Source organism: Podarcis erhardii (genome assembly GCF_964252035.2).
Source record: "Podarcis erhardii genome assembly, chromosome: 1".
NCBI lineage: Eukaryota > Metazoa > Chordata > Lepidosauria > Squamata > Lacertidae > Podarcis > Podarcis erhardii.
Genome location: NC_138497.1, coordinates 129995239 through 130009063, shown reverse-complemented (window position 1 = coordinate 130009063; position 13825 = coordinate 129995239). Strand labels below are relative to the sequence as shown.

The window sequence follows — 13825 nt, the reverse complement described above, 5'->3', positions numbered from 1 at the left end:
TAGTGTTTTGATTTTTTCTTCTTGGTTTTTCTTTTTTTTCTAATATATTAATTGTTTGATTTTTTCTGTATTTTGATGTCTTTTGTATGTTTATATGCACTGTGTTTTTCTTTATGTAACCTTTTTCTTTGATAAAACTTAATAAAATATTATATAAAAAAAAACCAAATGTGTGGCAAGTCTTGCCTGGAACTAGCCTCTAATCCACAAAAAGCTTGTGCCGTAATAAATCTGTTAAAATTCACAGTATTTATTGGTTCTTGCAACAGACTAATGCGGCTACCCCTCTGGAATCTTGACTGGAAATATTGCTTCAGCTATTATTTCCAATAAACATATATTCACCAGCCCCAATGTGCTAGGTGCTGCCTCTGGGCTTCTTACCAATTTCTGAAGGGAGACTAGGATTCTTGCAAAAGACTGCTAGACTTGCTCGGCCTTTGTCTGATCCAGAACAGCACTTTTCTTGTTCTTAAACGAGAGTGCTCTTGGGAATACATAACATAGATTTTGCCTTAACTGAGCACACAATCTTGCTTTGTTAATTTAAAACATGTCAGTGGATCACAAGGGCTCTATTAATAAGGTAGACCACACAAGACTAAGTCAGCCTGTCCCTCCTATACGAAAGGTAATCTTATGCATATTTACTTAGAAGCAAGCCCCACTGGGGAGAGTGGGAATCAATGCTTTTAATTTATTTTTATTTTTATAATGTGTTACGTTCCATGGGTAGCTAACAGAGTTTTAACCCTCTCGTTAAAATCAACAGGACTTCACCATGCTTAACTTTGGCTAGATCATGCCCAATGTTTGAAAACCTTTGCACAGTGGAGGCTTAAAAAAATAATCATAAAATTGACTAGAATATAAATTGATGTAGCTACTGTTGAGAGTAGTTAAAACAAGAATTGTGAAATACCTATTACTGTCACAAAGATAAATGACATTTGGAATACTGATGATCTCTTTGTAAAAATACGTATGCAGAGAAATAGCATCCCGCTAAATAACTCCTCTCATATTACACATTCGCCTTCCTGGATTATAATTTCAATCATTAAACCTATTGAAAGCCACAACAAGGCCAAACTCCCTGTTTAGAGTTTAGAAAAACAAATGCATCTTTTTCCTCTGGAGATTAACAAGCAGAGTTCCCTAATGTTGCATATATTTCCAGAATGCTTTTGTATTTTGTCATTATTTGCCACGTGAAATAGTGGATAAGTAATATTCCCCACTCTCCTAATTTGTCGCCTGTCAAAGCATGAGATATCCAATACCTGAAAACGAATGTCCTCGGGAGGAAAATAGTAACATTGAATTCAGCTGATACACCTGAGTTCAAATTGTGTATCCACTGGATCCCTAAATGATCATTAGGATTTATCAATGTTGCATAAATTATACATGCATAGTCCACTAAGTGCAAGGTATTTCCACCATTCTGGAATAAATGAGATTTTACCGTTCTGTTTATACCTGTCTTAGAAAAGATTAATTACTGGTTCTCATGAAAGTTATATCCAATTCCACCAAGTATTTATAAGACAATAAAGAACTAGGAAGGACAAAATTGGATGCCATTTTCCAGCATTCAGCTGTGAATTTATAGCCGTCAAAGCTGTATTGCAGCAGAGGAACACCCTTGTGAAAATTTCATTTCAGTATGTTAAGTCGAGAATCAATTACATAGGAAAAGGTGCAGTTTTCAAGTGCCTCTTTGTGAAACAGTCTTCTTGTTCTAAATTAAACTGCTCAGAGATAAGGCAGCATCCAGATGGCTTCCTCTGTGGCTGGTTTAGCACTGTAGCGCTAAATCAGAAAAAAGGGGAAAGGCATTTCAGGAAAGAGGTGCCAACTATTTTTTGTCAAACTCTTTGCACTTATTCTTTTGGACTGAGTAGCCCTTGGTAGTTCGCCACTCCTTAGTCTGCCGTTTGGACTTGTTGTTTAGTCGTGTCTGACTCTTCATGACCCCACGGACCAGAGCACGCCAGGCACTCCTGTCTTCCACTGCCTCCCGCAGTTTGGTCAAACGCATGCTGGTAGCTTCGAGAACACTATCCAACCATCTCGTCCTCTGTCCTCCCCTTCTCCTTGTGCCCTCCATCTTTCCCAACATCAGGGTCTTTTACAGGGAGTCTTCTCTTCTCATGAGGTGGCCAAAGTATTGAAGTCTCAGCTTCAGGCTCTGTGCTTCCAGTGAGCACTCAGGGCTGATTTCCTTCAGAATGGAGAGGTTTGATCTTCTTGCAGTCCATGGGACTCTCAAGAGTCTCCTCCAGCACCATAATTCAAAAGCATCAATTCTTCGGCGATCAGCCTTCTTTATGGTCCAGCTCTTACTTCCATACATCACTACTGGGAAAACCATAGCTTTTACTATACAGACCTTTGTTGGCAAAGTGATGTCTCTACTTTTTTAAGATGCTGTCTAGGTTTGTCATTGCTTTTCTCCCAAGAAGCAGGCGTCTTTTAATTTCATGACTGCTGTCACCATCTGCAGTGATCATGGAGCCCAAGAAAGTAAAATCTCTCACTGCCTCCATTTCTTCCCCTTCTATTTGTCAGGAGGTGGTGGGACCAGTGGCCATGATCTTCGTTTTTTTGATGTTGAGCTTCAGACCATATTTTGCGCTCTCCTCTTTCACCCTCAATAAAAGTTTCTTTAATTCCTCCTCACTTTCTGCCATCAAGGTTGTGTCATCTGCATATCTGAGGTTGTTGATATTTCTTCCGGCAATCTTAATTCCCTAGCTGTTTGGACTACCAGGTATCAAACATTGGTTGGCACAGTGAACAGCACACCTAACAATTGAAAAGAAAAACCATTTATCTGCAGTGCACACATACATCATTTAGTGATGGGTGATGAACAAGTTCCCTTCAGTCTGATTCATAATCACTTCATTATTTACAAGCTTTGCTTGCTGTCCTTCAGAAAAATCTCATCTGTTTTCCAAGAGTGCCCCCACCACACGAACACACATTTTTCTATTGTTTCCCCTCCTTTAATCTGCCCTAGACAGCTACTTGGAAGAAGGCTCCTCCTACCCAAAATGCACCCAGGAGCCAATAAATGTTTTACGTGTGAATGGAGAAACACTAATCACATAAAACATTTGGAAGAACTGGGTCGAAAAGAGATGCTTTTTTGAAAACAAAAAGCTGCCTAGGCAGGTGATCCGATCATATGGTTCACAGGAAACAAGACGGATTTCATTGAGCGTTAAGAGGCCAAACAATATTGACACGTTCACCTACAAAGTGTGGGGTCTAGTCTGCACGGAATCACAGAGCAGAACGTTTGGGAGAAACGATGCTTCAGTTATATTGCACCTGCGCTTTACGGGATGGTCAGGCAATTATTACAAATTTACTAATATTACTCATTGGGACTTGTAGCATTTTCACCACCGGAGAATGGTAGGAGCTGAAGAACTGCAAGTTGCTAAAGTAAGGAGAATGCTCTGTCACAGGTTACTAAACCATCCTCAGACGACTCATAGGGAAGAATGAATTACCGTATTTTTCACTCTATAAGACGCACCAGACCACAAGACGCACCTAGTTTTTGGAGGAGGAAAACAAGAAAAAAAATATTCTGAATCTCAGAAGCCAGAACAGCAAGAGGGATCGCTGTGCAGTGAAAGCAGCAATCCCTCTTGCTGTTCTGGCTTCTGGGATAGCTGCACAGCCTGCATTCGCTCCATAAGACGCACACACATTTTAGGAGGGGAAAAGTGAGTCTTATAGAGCAAAAAATGTGGTACAACAGGTAAACCACTTTGCTCCATGTCTGAAAGCATCCCAGTTAGTGTTTCCCCATGTCGCATTCTGATGCTCCAACCTGCTAGGCCTAGTGCGTCCCTCGTACACTAGTCTTGCTAGGGAGTTTCGCCAAAATATTGGATCTGCCAACCCCTGTGAGCAGTTTAATTAGGACTTTGGGTTCAACGGCTTGATTATTGCTAAGGTTACCTGCAAGCCCTGCTCCTTGGATTGATTGCTGGTCATTGCTGCTAGGTAAAAGCATGCATTGCTATTTTCCGTCACATTGTCCTGCCTCCTTAGGCTTCTGTGTCAGGGATTTGCATGCAGGGAGAGGTCCAGCTGATGTGTAGCACCTCCCTAACAGATCTGGACCGCGTTGGTGAAATATGCAAACAACAAAAGTGATTACCCAATTGTGTCTACTTTTGAAGGAATGGGTTTCCCAAATCTAAAACCTGACTGTGCAGTCAGTCTGAAACGGGCCCCAAAATCCCTGTTTCTCCTTCTCCAAGGGTGCATTAGCTAAAAACCATTAACTTGAGCTCATATATAACAGGAACCCAGCTGTACAAACATAACCATCTCCCTTATCAGTCCATGAAGGCTGGTAATGACGGATGGCCTTGTCAGTTCCGAGTGGAGCAGGGATGGCACATCTTATCTTACATCCTGACCACACTGATGCACAGACCTTGTCAGCCCCCATGCCCGGGAACAGCGCCAGGAGTGCTCTTAGAGTTGGTGACCTTCTTACCCCAATATAAGGAATACAGGAACAGGAACATCCTTTTATGGTCAAGAGTACCAGAACAGGAACATCTGTTTATGGTCATGGATGTAAACTTAGGTGTATAAGCTGACGTGTCTGGATTCCTGGGGAAGGGGGGAGAGGGTGCCTGGAGGATATATATACTGTATGCAATTTATATTGCTTTTGTGCTTGCTGTGAACTGATTCACGCAGTGCCTTCTGCTATCCGGAGAGCAGAATAAACTCTTTCTCTGAACCAAACCTCGGAGTCATTTGACTTCTTTCCTCCCGTCCGGGAGCAACGCTCACCCAACCAATCAGTAAAGTCTAATAAGGCTACATTTCGGCTTTCACTGAGGTGGCAAACCTGTCTCTGAGACTGTAGGTGTGACTCTGAGCTACCGTGAATGATTGAATGCTGCTTCTTTCAAAAAGGTCCCCGTCAAAGAAACCTAGATGTCAGGGATAATGGTTCTAGCTTAGCTTTCTCCCTGACATGCAAGTTTTCTGTGAGCGGGGGTTTATTTTTGCAAAAAGGAATATTTAGTTATGTGCTCATTGTCATCCGAAGCTCTATAACCCAGAGCAGATTAACCACCTCGCTGAGAACTCAGTTTCCTCAGTAATCTCAGGCAAATCACTCATCACCTCCACAACTTTTAAAGCCAGAATGTTGGAAGAATTATTTCCTGTTTATCCCTCTGCCATATTTGCATCATTTCACACATGTGAATTATTTCTATAGGAGCTGAACTCTTTAAAAATTGAGCATTTATATCGTTGTTGTTCGTTACAATCTTTCATTGAGATGCAATCAGAGCATTTGTAGGGGGGTTAATATATTTGGCTGTATAGGGAGGCTGAAGAGGAAAATGGTTATAAACTAAAAATATTTCTGGAACACTACAGTGTGTAAAAGTTCCATTAACCCCAGTTCCAACGGCGCAGCTTCATCACAACATGAAACAAGTGGCCACAGTACTGGATTCAGTGGCAGGCAGCTCAGTCCATAGACGTGTGGTTTCCAAATACTTCTATTGATTTAGGTAATGTTTCTAAAGAATACTAGCCTTAGATTAAGCCATAAAGATTAATGTACATTAAATTAACCCATAAACCACCAGATATTGGTGGATTTCAAAGCCCATCAGCCCCAGCCAACCTGGCCAGGGTTCAGGGACAGGGAGAGGTAAATTTCACACATTATCCAAACAGCCAAACATTCCCTCTCTGTGCCATAAAGGAGAGGCTTATATAAAAGGTGTTAACCATGACAGCTATGGGACGCGGGTGGTGCGGTGAGTTAAACCACAGAGCATAGGACTTGCTGATCAGAAGGCTGGTGGTTCAAATCCCCGCGACGGGGTGAGCTCCCGTTGCTCAGTCCCTGCTCCTGCCAACCCAGCAGTTCGAAAGCACGTCAAAGTGCAAGTAGATAAATAGGTACCGCTTCGGCGGGAAGGTAAACGGCGTTTTCGTGCGCTGCTCTGGTTCACCAGAAGCGGCTTAGTCATGCTGGCCACATGACCCGGAAGCTGTACGCCGGCTCCCTTGGCCAATAAAGCGAGATGAGCGCCGCAACCCCAGAGTTGGCCATGACGGGACCTAATGGTCAGGGGTCCCTTTACCTTTACCTTTTAACCATGACAGCTACATCTTCATTCTTTGCTTGTGAGCATTCTCCCTTCTTTTATTTTCCTTCATAGATTTATATACCACTCAAAACCAAGATAGTACGTAAGCGGCTTACAAAATAACAAAATACCATATGGATGTCTTAACAAATCATGAAATGGGGGAATTGCGATGCAATGCAATATAGAATGTTAAGATTTCTCCAAAACCAAAACTTAAAAGTGCATTTTGAAAACATTTTAGAAAGTCAGGGTTCCCTTTGCTCTCCCTCCCTACCTCTTGCCAAGGCATATTAGCCTGACTTCCAAATTCATCTGGTTTGAAACAGAATGTTGGGTTAGTTGGACCATAGTTTGATCCAGCAAGACTTAAACTCTTAAAAACCCCAGCACCTCAATCACTATCTTCCCTTGTGTGTTTTCACCTCACGAGCATCCCTGGTTTCGAAACAATCCCAGGGCAATTTCAAGATGTTTGGAAAGTAACCATGGAGACAGCACAAAATACAAGGACTGCTGCATCGATGTGTTTGGCTTCCTCTGAATACCCTTGAATTATCTCAGTCTTAAAGAATGAACCATTTGTATGTCACGTACCTCCAGACACAGGACAATCCTTGATGTATTTCAGAGCCAAGGAAACCAATTTGAAACAAATGTTTATAAAGAAGAGTCTTTCTCTTTGTCCCTGCTCTGTAAGTTTTTCCACCTGAGATTCTCCATGCTTGTAAAAAGTTTCATGATCCAAACTCTTAGGATAATAGAGAAGACAACTGCAATCTAAGCTGTTTGCTAATCCTGCTTATTTTATCTTTTCTTTTTTACTGAGTTAAGACTCCATAAACCTTATTTATATTTTATAAGTCACTTTGTTCAACATAGCTATGCAGGGATAATTAAATAATTCATACTCTGCTAGGGATACACAGATTTACATTTAATGTGGACAACTGTCATCTAGATTGTGATACTTGATTTTCTTAGATGTAAGAATCAATATAAAAGGCGTCCATCTCATTCCTTCCAGCTGTGTGCCTACTTGTGCAAGCCTAAGCATGATTACTCAGAAATGAGTAAGTACTACTGAGTTCAATGGAGCTTACCCCATAGTAAGGGTGCTTTAGATTTTCAGCCTTTTGCACCATTCTCCCCTGTGTTTGTCATCAATTAGTGCATCCCTTATTGGTCTGCTTGTGGGACATAAAAGGAGTTTCCATTAAAGACATGAAGGAATGGGTTTCCCAAAACCCAAAACTGACTGTGCAGGCAGTTTTAAACTGCACCAAAATCCCTATTTTCCCTTAGCTAAAATGCATAAACTTGAGCCGTTGAGCAAATGCTTAACAAGAACACAGCTCTCTCCTTTATCAGTCATGGCAAGGGATGACCCTGGCTCTCTCTAGGGGAACAGAGAAAACACGTCAATACCTTATCTTATGTGCTGACCACAAAAGAGGCACAGACCGATGTCCGGGAAAAACTCCAGAAGCGTGTTCCCGGAGATGATGACCTCTTCCAGATAAGAGTAGGAAGAGGAAGATCCTTTTATGGTCAGAAGTACAGGAAGGAATACCCTTTTATGGTTAAGAATACCAGAGCAGGAACATATGTGATGTCTACCTGCGTACATAGGCTGACGTGGTTGGATTCCTGGGGAAGGAGGGAGAGGGTGCCTGGGGGATATATATACTGCATGAAACTTCTCATTTCTTTGGACTTGCTGTGGACTTGATCACGCAAGTGCCTTCTGCTATCCGGAGAGCAGAATAAACTCTTTCTTTGAATCAACCTCGGTGTCATTTGACTTCCTTCCTCCTGTCCCGGAGCAATGCAGACCCAATCAGTGAACTCCAATAAGGCTACAGAGAAACTCACCGTCACATGATCTGAACAGACATGAAGAACATTGCGTCACATGAAGGGGCTGCCTCAGATTTGCTAGGCAGGAGGCAAGACCTTCTGTTTGCCATGTCAAACTGCATGTTGAAGCCTTCCAACTAATCCTCCACTCAGCAAATTCTTTTTGAGATTCTTATAACTAATTCTTCCATTTCTAGAACTGCCGTAGAAGATAATCTTGAAAGGAAGAAACACAAGGAGAGGTAAACTTGTCTTTTCTTCCTCCAGGAAACATCTTTTTGTTTTTACTTGCGGCCCCTACAGATGGGTTTTGTTTTTTGCCAGTGTATTCTGCAACATGTCGTTGACCCAAGAATAGTGCAGTAGTGGTGAATTCATGCTGGACATCATCCCAACTTATCAGCAGTTCTGCATTGTGCCTCCAATGTGCTTGCATTATTTCCAGCCGGTGGGTCCTTCTTAAACAATAGTACAAGGAAAGTGGGATCAAAAAACCACCCAGAATGTTATGTTGAAATCCTGTAACTTTTTACACTACAGTGGTACCTCGGGTCAAAAACTTAGTTCATTCTGGAGGTCCGTTCTTAACCTGAAACTGTTCTTAACATGAGTACCACTTTAGCTAATGGGGCCGCCGCGCCGCCGCCACACAATTTCTGTTCTCATCATGAAGCAAAGTTCTTAACCCGAGGTACTACTTCTGGGTTAGCGGAGTCTGTAACCTGAAGCGTCTGTAACCTGAAGCGTGTGTAACCCGAGGTACCACTGTACGTATGTTCTGGGTCGTGCGTTGATTGGAAACAATATGGCTGCCCTGAAACCTTTGCTTTTAGCCCAATTAACCAAGAAGGCACAATAAAAAAGGATGCCTAGATGGCCCCTTTCATTATAAAGAGGTTCCCTATAAAAAGACAAACTGCATCATATCTCCTCTCAAAAGTACTTTTCATGTAGGATGTGTGTCACTTTCAAATTGGCCAAGAGATGTGGATACAAACCCAAAAAGTATGAGTGCACAGAAATGTTTGATCTTTCTGGGTCTTCACCCAGACCCGAGAATGTCAATGGCTTCATTCATATTTCAGCAACCCTTCTGCAAGAACCCCGCTCCCAAGAAGTTGCCAAGATGTCAAGGAAATTTCATGCTCAATAAATGCTTGCAGACAAACCTTTGAAAATCTGGCAAACCTAGGTGTGAGAATAGGAAAAGAATGGCACTGTAGCTCTTACATTATTCATTCTCGATTTAAACACAATCTGGGACACTTTGGCCAACCTCTCCTGCAGAGAGCTTATTATATGGTGTTCTCACAAAACAGATCTTTCTGGTATGACAATGCTGCTCCAGAGCACTAAAATGTGTCCAAGTGATACTTTGCAGTTAATGGGAGCTCAACTTAATTATCTCTTGGATGTGGTAGGGTTAAAAGATTTTGGTAAGGCTCCTCCTCTTCCTACCTCCAGGCTTGACTACTGTCATTTGCTATGGCCCAGAGGGATACTATACCAGGGCCACCCAGGGCTGGGTTAACCATTAAGCAAAATAAGCATGTGCTTAAGGTGGGTGTTAAGTACTGAGCTGAATAGGATCCAAAATGCAGCAGTCTGATTGGTCCTAGAACAATAGGATTCAGAATGCAGCAGTTTGATTGGTCCTAGAGCAATGCAGCAGTATGATTGGTCCACAGGAGCCACCCAATCCAACTCCAGGTGGAAGTAAATCCACCCAATCCAGCTCCAGGTGGAAGTAAATCCACAACCTGATTGGCCTACAGGAGATTTCATGCTCTTTATTCAGCTCATAGTGGTGAGGAGGAATGGAAGTTCCCCCACAATATCTGCTTTATATACCGTATTTTTCGCCCTATAGGACGCACTTTTCCCCCTCCAAAAATGAAGGGGAAATGTGTGTGCGTCCTATGAGGTGAATGCAGGCTTTCGCTGAAGCCTGGAGAGCGAGAGGGGTTGGTGCGCACCAACCCCTCTAGCTCTCCAGGCTTCAGGAAGCTATCCGCAAGCCTTGCAAGCCCGGCGGGAGTTGCCACGGGCTCGCAAGGCTTGCGGGCAGCAGCCTGCAGCCCGAAGCACGAGGCGCCCTCTGGAGGGCTCGCAAGGCTTGCGGATAGCAGCCTGTTCTGGGGGCTGGGGGGGGGAAATAAAAATTTTTTATTCATTTCCCCCCCCAAAAAAGGAGGTGCGTCCTATGGGCCAGTGCGCCCTATAGGGCAAAAAATACGGTACATTATTTACACAATGGGCTGCATGTGATTGGCTAATTCCAGGATTCTCCTGTAGGCCAATCAGGTTGTGGATTCACTTCCACCTAGAGCTGGATTGGGTGGCTCCTGCGGACCAGTCATACTGCTGCATTGTTCTAGGACCAATCAGACTGCTACATTCTGAATCCTATTGTTCTAGGACCAATCAGACTGCTGCATTTTGGATCCTATTCAACTCAGTACATGACAGTGGGCTTCTACAAGTTGAGACACAGGGATAACAGCAAGAGACCTTATTGAGCTAATGGAACGGAACATCAGGAGCAGAGCAACTGCTTATATATATTTCTGAAGGCCTGGTCCACTCCCACTCTCAACATGATTGGCTGTGAATCGTAACTCAGAGCTGAAGAGCCAATGCCGGTAGCCCAAACCCTGATAATGCTACATGATTGGATGCCATGTATCGAGTCAGAATGCAGGAGCTTAGACTCCTTAGCCCAGACTGGAGCTCAGCAGACCACAGACCACTGAATGGATAACATTGGGCAGTGGTTTTCAACCAGCGTGCCATGGCACCCTGAGGTGCCTTGAAGGATGGTCGGGGTGCCGCGGGCAACACTGGCCTCTGACCCTCTTTCCTTCCCACCCTCCTCTAATACCCTCTCGTGTCTTTGCCTCCCAAAGGCTTGCACAGCTCTTTGTTGCAGCAGCCCTGGCTATAAGTGCCGCAGGCGAATGGTGCCTCTGGGGCTGGCCAGGAGGTGCTTCCCAGGCTCCTGTGGGGCAATGTGAAGAGGCACCTGTCTTTGGGGCAGGGGGGAGCTCAGAGACCGTGGCGGGCAACAGCGCCTGCCCGGAGGACAGGAGAGGAGTTTGAAGGAACACTCCACAAGCAAAGGTGTTTGAAAAAGGGTGAGAGGCTGCCAGCTCTGCAGGCAAGGGGGGGGGGACCTAACTGGGCTCCTGAGACCCACAGGGGTGCCGCAGAATGAATGCAGTTGGTCAAGGGAGTCGCAGACTCAAAAAGGTTGAGAACCTCTGACAAAGACATCAAGGGAAGCACCAGTTCCCAGCATTCTTGGGGTGGCAGGAATGAGCTTTAAAGGTTTAATGTCTTAGTGTCCTAGTCACTGGTAGACTTCAGGTTCATGGACCTAGGATCCTGACCTTTGGGCACCAATGCCTAAGTCTGCGTCTCTCTTTTTGCAGGTCTCTGTGCATTCCAACTGCAAGGCTCCAAAGCCTTCATTCATTTGAATTTAAATCTGAAAATCCCTCTTGCCATGACGGTGACAAGAGTGGTCTTCCTATAATCAACGTCCTGGCTACTCGTAATGATGAAATATATCGCTTGAATCCAGAAGGCTGTAATTGGAATTCCATTTAATTTCACTAATTCCAACAAATTAGTCCCCTTCTGGTAGATTAAATGATATTCTAAAGTGGATAAAATCTTAACTCTCTCAGTCTTCATTATGTTAATAAACACCTTCTTTGGGAGAGCATTTACCCATTATTAGAATGTTTTGTGCATAACAGAGATGTATGATCAGAAGGGGGGAAACGTGATTTTAAAATAGCCCTAGTAAGACCCATTAGAAACCAAGGAATTTATCAATGGCTGATTTGAATAATATTAGTGTGTATTCTGTGAGTGTGTGTGCAGAGAAAGAGAGAAAGCGCAACAGATTTAAAAGGTTCATTTTGAGCTTCCCTCTGTGAACCAATTTGACTATGTCCTCTGAAGTACGAAGCATATTTTTACAGGAACTCCATCCATTTCCCCCCCTTTTATTACTATTTTTCGGCAGAATTCGTAGACTGAAAGGATTCTAGAGGCTGCCTCTTTAGGTACAACCAAGACTCACTGGTTCTTTCTGCCCAAGACAATGTATTTCTCTCCCATGGAGATAAATAAAAAGCTTTTCTCTGCCAAAGACAAGAAGACTCACTAGAAGACAAGCAAAAGGAATAACTCTAACAGTGAGTGGTTAATAACTAAGATCAAAAATAAAATACGTGACTGTAGAATTTATTCGATACTTACCAAAAGGGTGGAGGGGAGTCCAAGGCTCGGTAGAGCCCAAAATATTGCGAGTTTTCAATTTTTCTTTTTTTGTATAATTTGGGGAGGGGATATAATAAACTATGTAAATGAACTATGTTTATATTTATATGTATACTGATATGTTTATCGGTATGTTTATTTGTGCAATTTGAATAAAAATGTACTAAAAAAAAAAAAAAGAAGAAGAAGACAAGCAAAAGGGTGGGGTTTTTTTCTTCCAATAGCATGACCTCATAACACATGAGGTATGGGACAGGCAGACAATCTCGAAGGCTTGAAGAGCAAAAGCCTTAGTGATTTTGCAGCAGCAGCTAATGAGGATCTGACACAGGGATTAGTTTCTTAAATGGCGTTAAAAATCATTCTTAAACAACTGGGAAAACAGCCCTTTGTGATAGAAGAAGGATTGCAATCCCTATTTGCCTGAGTTTCAGGGTAATATCAGAAAACCATATAGAATTATGTATATCTCTCAATAAAGAGGTTACAGTAGTAAGCTTTCTGGGTCTGCATTAAAATGAATTTTTAGCCAGGAATTTTAGTTGCTGGAAAAGCAATGACAAATCTAGACAGCATCTTAAAAAGCAGAGACATCACCTTGCCAACAAAGGTCTGTATAGTTAAAGCTATGGTTTTCCCAGTAGTGATGAATGGAAGTGAGAGCTGGACCATAAAGAAGGCTGATCGCCAAAGAATTGATGCTTTTGAATTATGGTGCTGGAGGAGACTCTTGAGAGTCCCATGGACTGCAAGAAGAACAAACCTCTCCATTCTGAAGGAAATCAGCCGTGAGTGCTCACTGGAAGGACAGATCCTGAAGCTGAGGCTCCAATACTTTGGCCACCTCATGAGAAGAGAAGACTCCCTGGAAAAGACCCTGATGTTGGGAAAGATGGAGGGCACAAGGAGAAGGGGACAACAGAGGACCAGCAGAAGTTGGACCAGCAGAAGTCTGACCAAACTGCAGGAGGCAGTGGAAGACAGGAGTGCCTGGCATGCTCTGGTCCATGGGGTCACGAAGAGTCGGACACGACTAAATGACTAAACAACAATAACAGGATCTTAGGTGATATCCACGGTCTTTGATGGCAAAGATTTGGCAGGGTCCTTCCCATAGGAGATAACAGAGCCTCTCCTTAGGCAGATTCTGCTTCACTCGTTCCTGACTTCCGAACCCTAATGGTATGGTTGCATAAACACACTGGCATTGTTTGAGTGCAGCCAGAGAAGGAGAATTCACCCCAGAACTGCACCCCAGGGAAGGTTCTGATGAGATTGCTTTTGCGGCACTGTATTAGCTATGAGGGCATCAATTCAGGAGTGTTTCCATGTTAGAATAATTGAAAGGCACATTCAACCTGATGTAAGTGAATAATAGGCCCTGGTGATTATAACAGCGCATTTCTAGTGAAATCAGCTGAGCATCTTCACCTCCTTGCCACAATTCGTGGCACTTCAACCCTGCATGGCTTTTGGCCAACTCTGCGAAACGATAAAGCTGTCTGTGGTTGCCA

The 13825-nt window shown here is 43.2% G+C and overlaps 1 protein-coding gene across 1 annotated transcript in view; it reads right to left on the bottom strand.

Annotated features, from left to right (window-relative positions):
- Positions 1-13825, bottom strand: part of ABI2 (abl interactor 2) — a 63834-nt gene that overhangs the window by 49138 nt on the left and 871 nt on the right. The gene's annotated exons all lie outside the window — the stretch shown is intronic.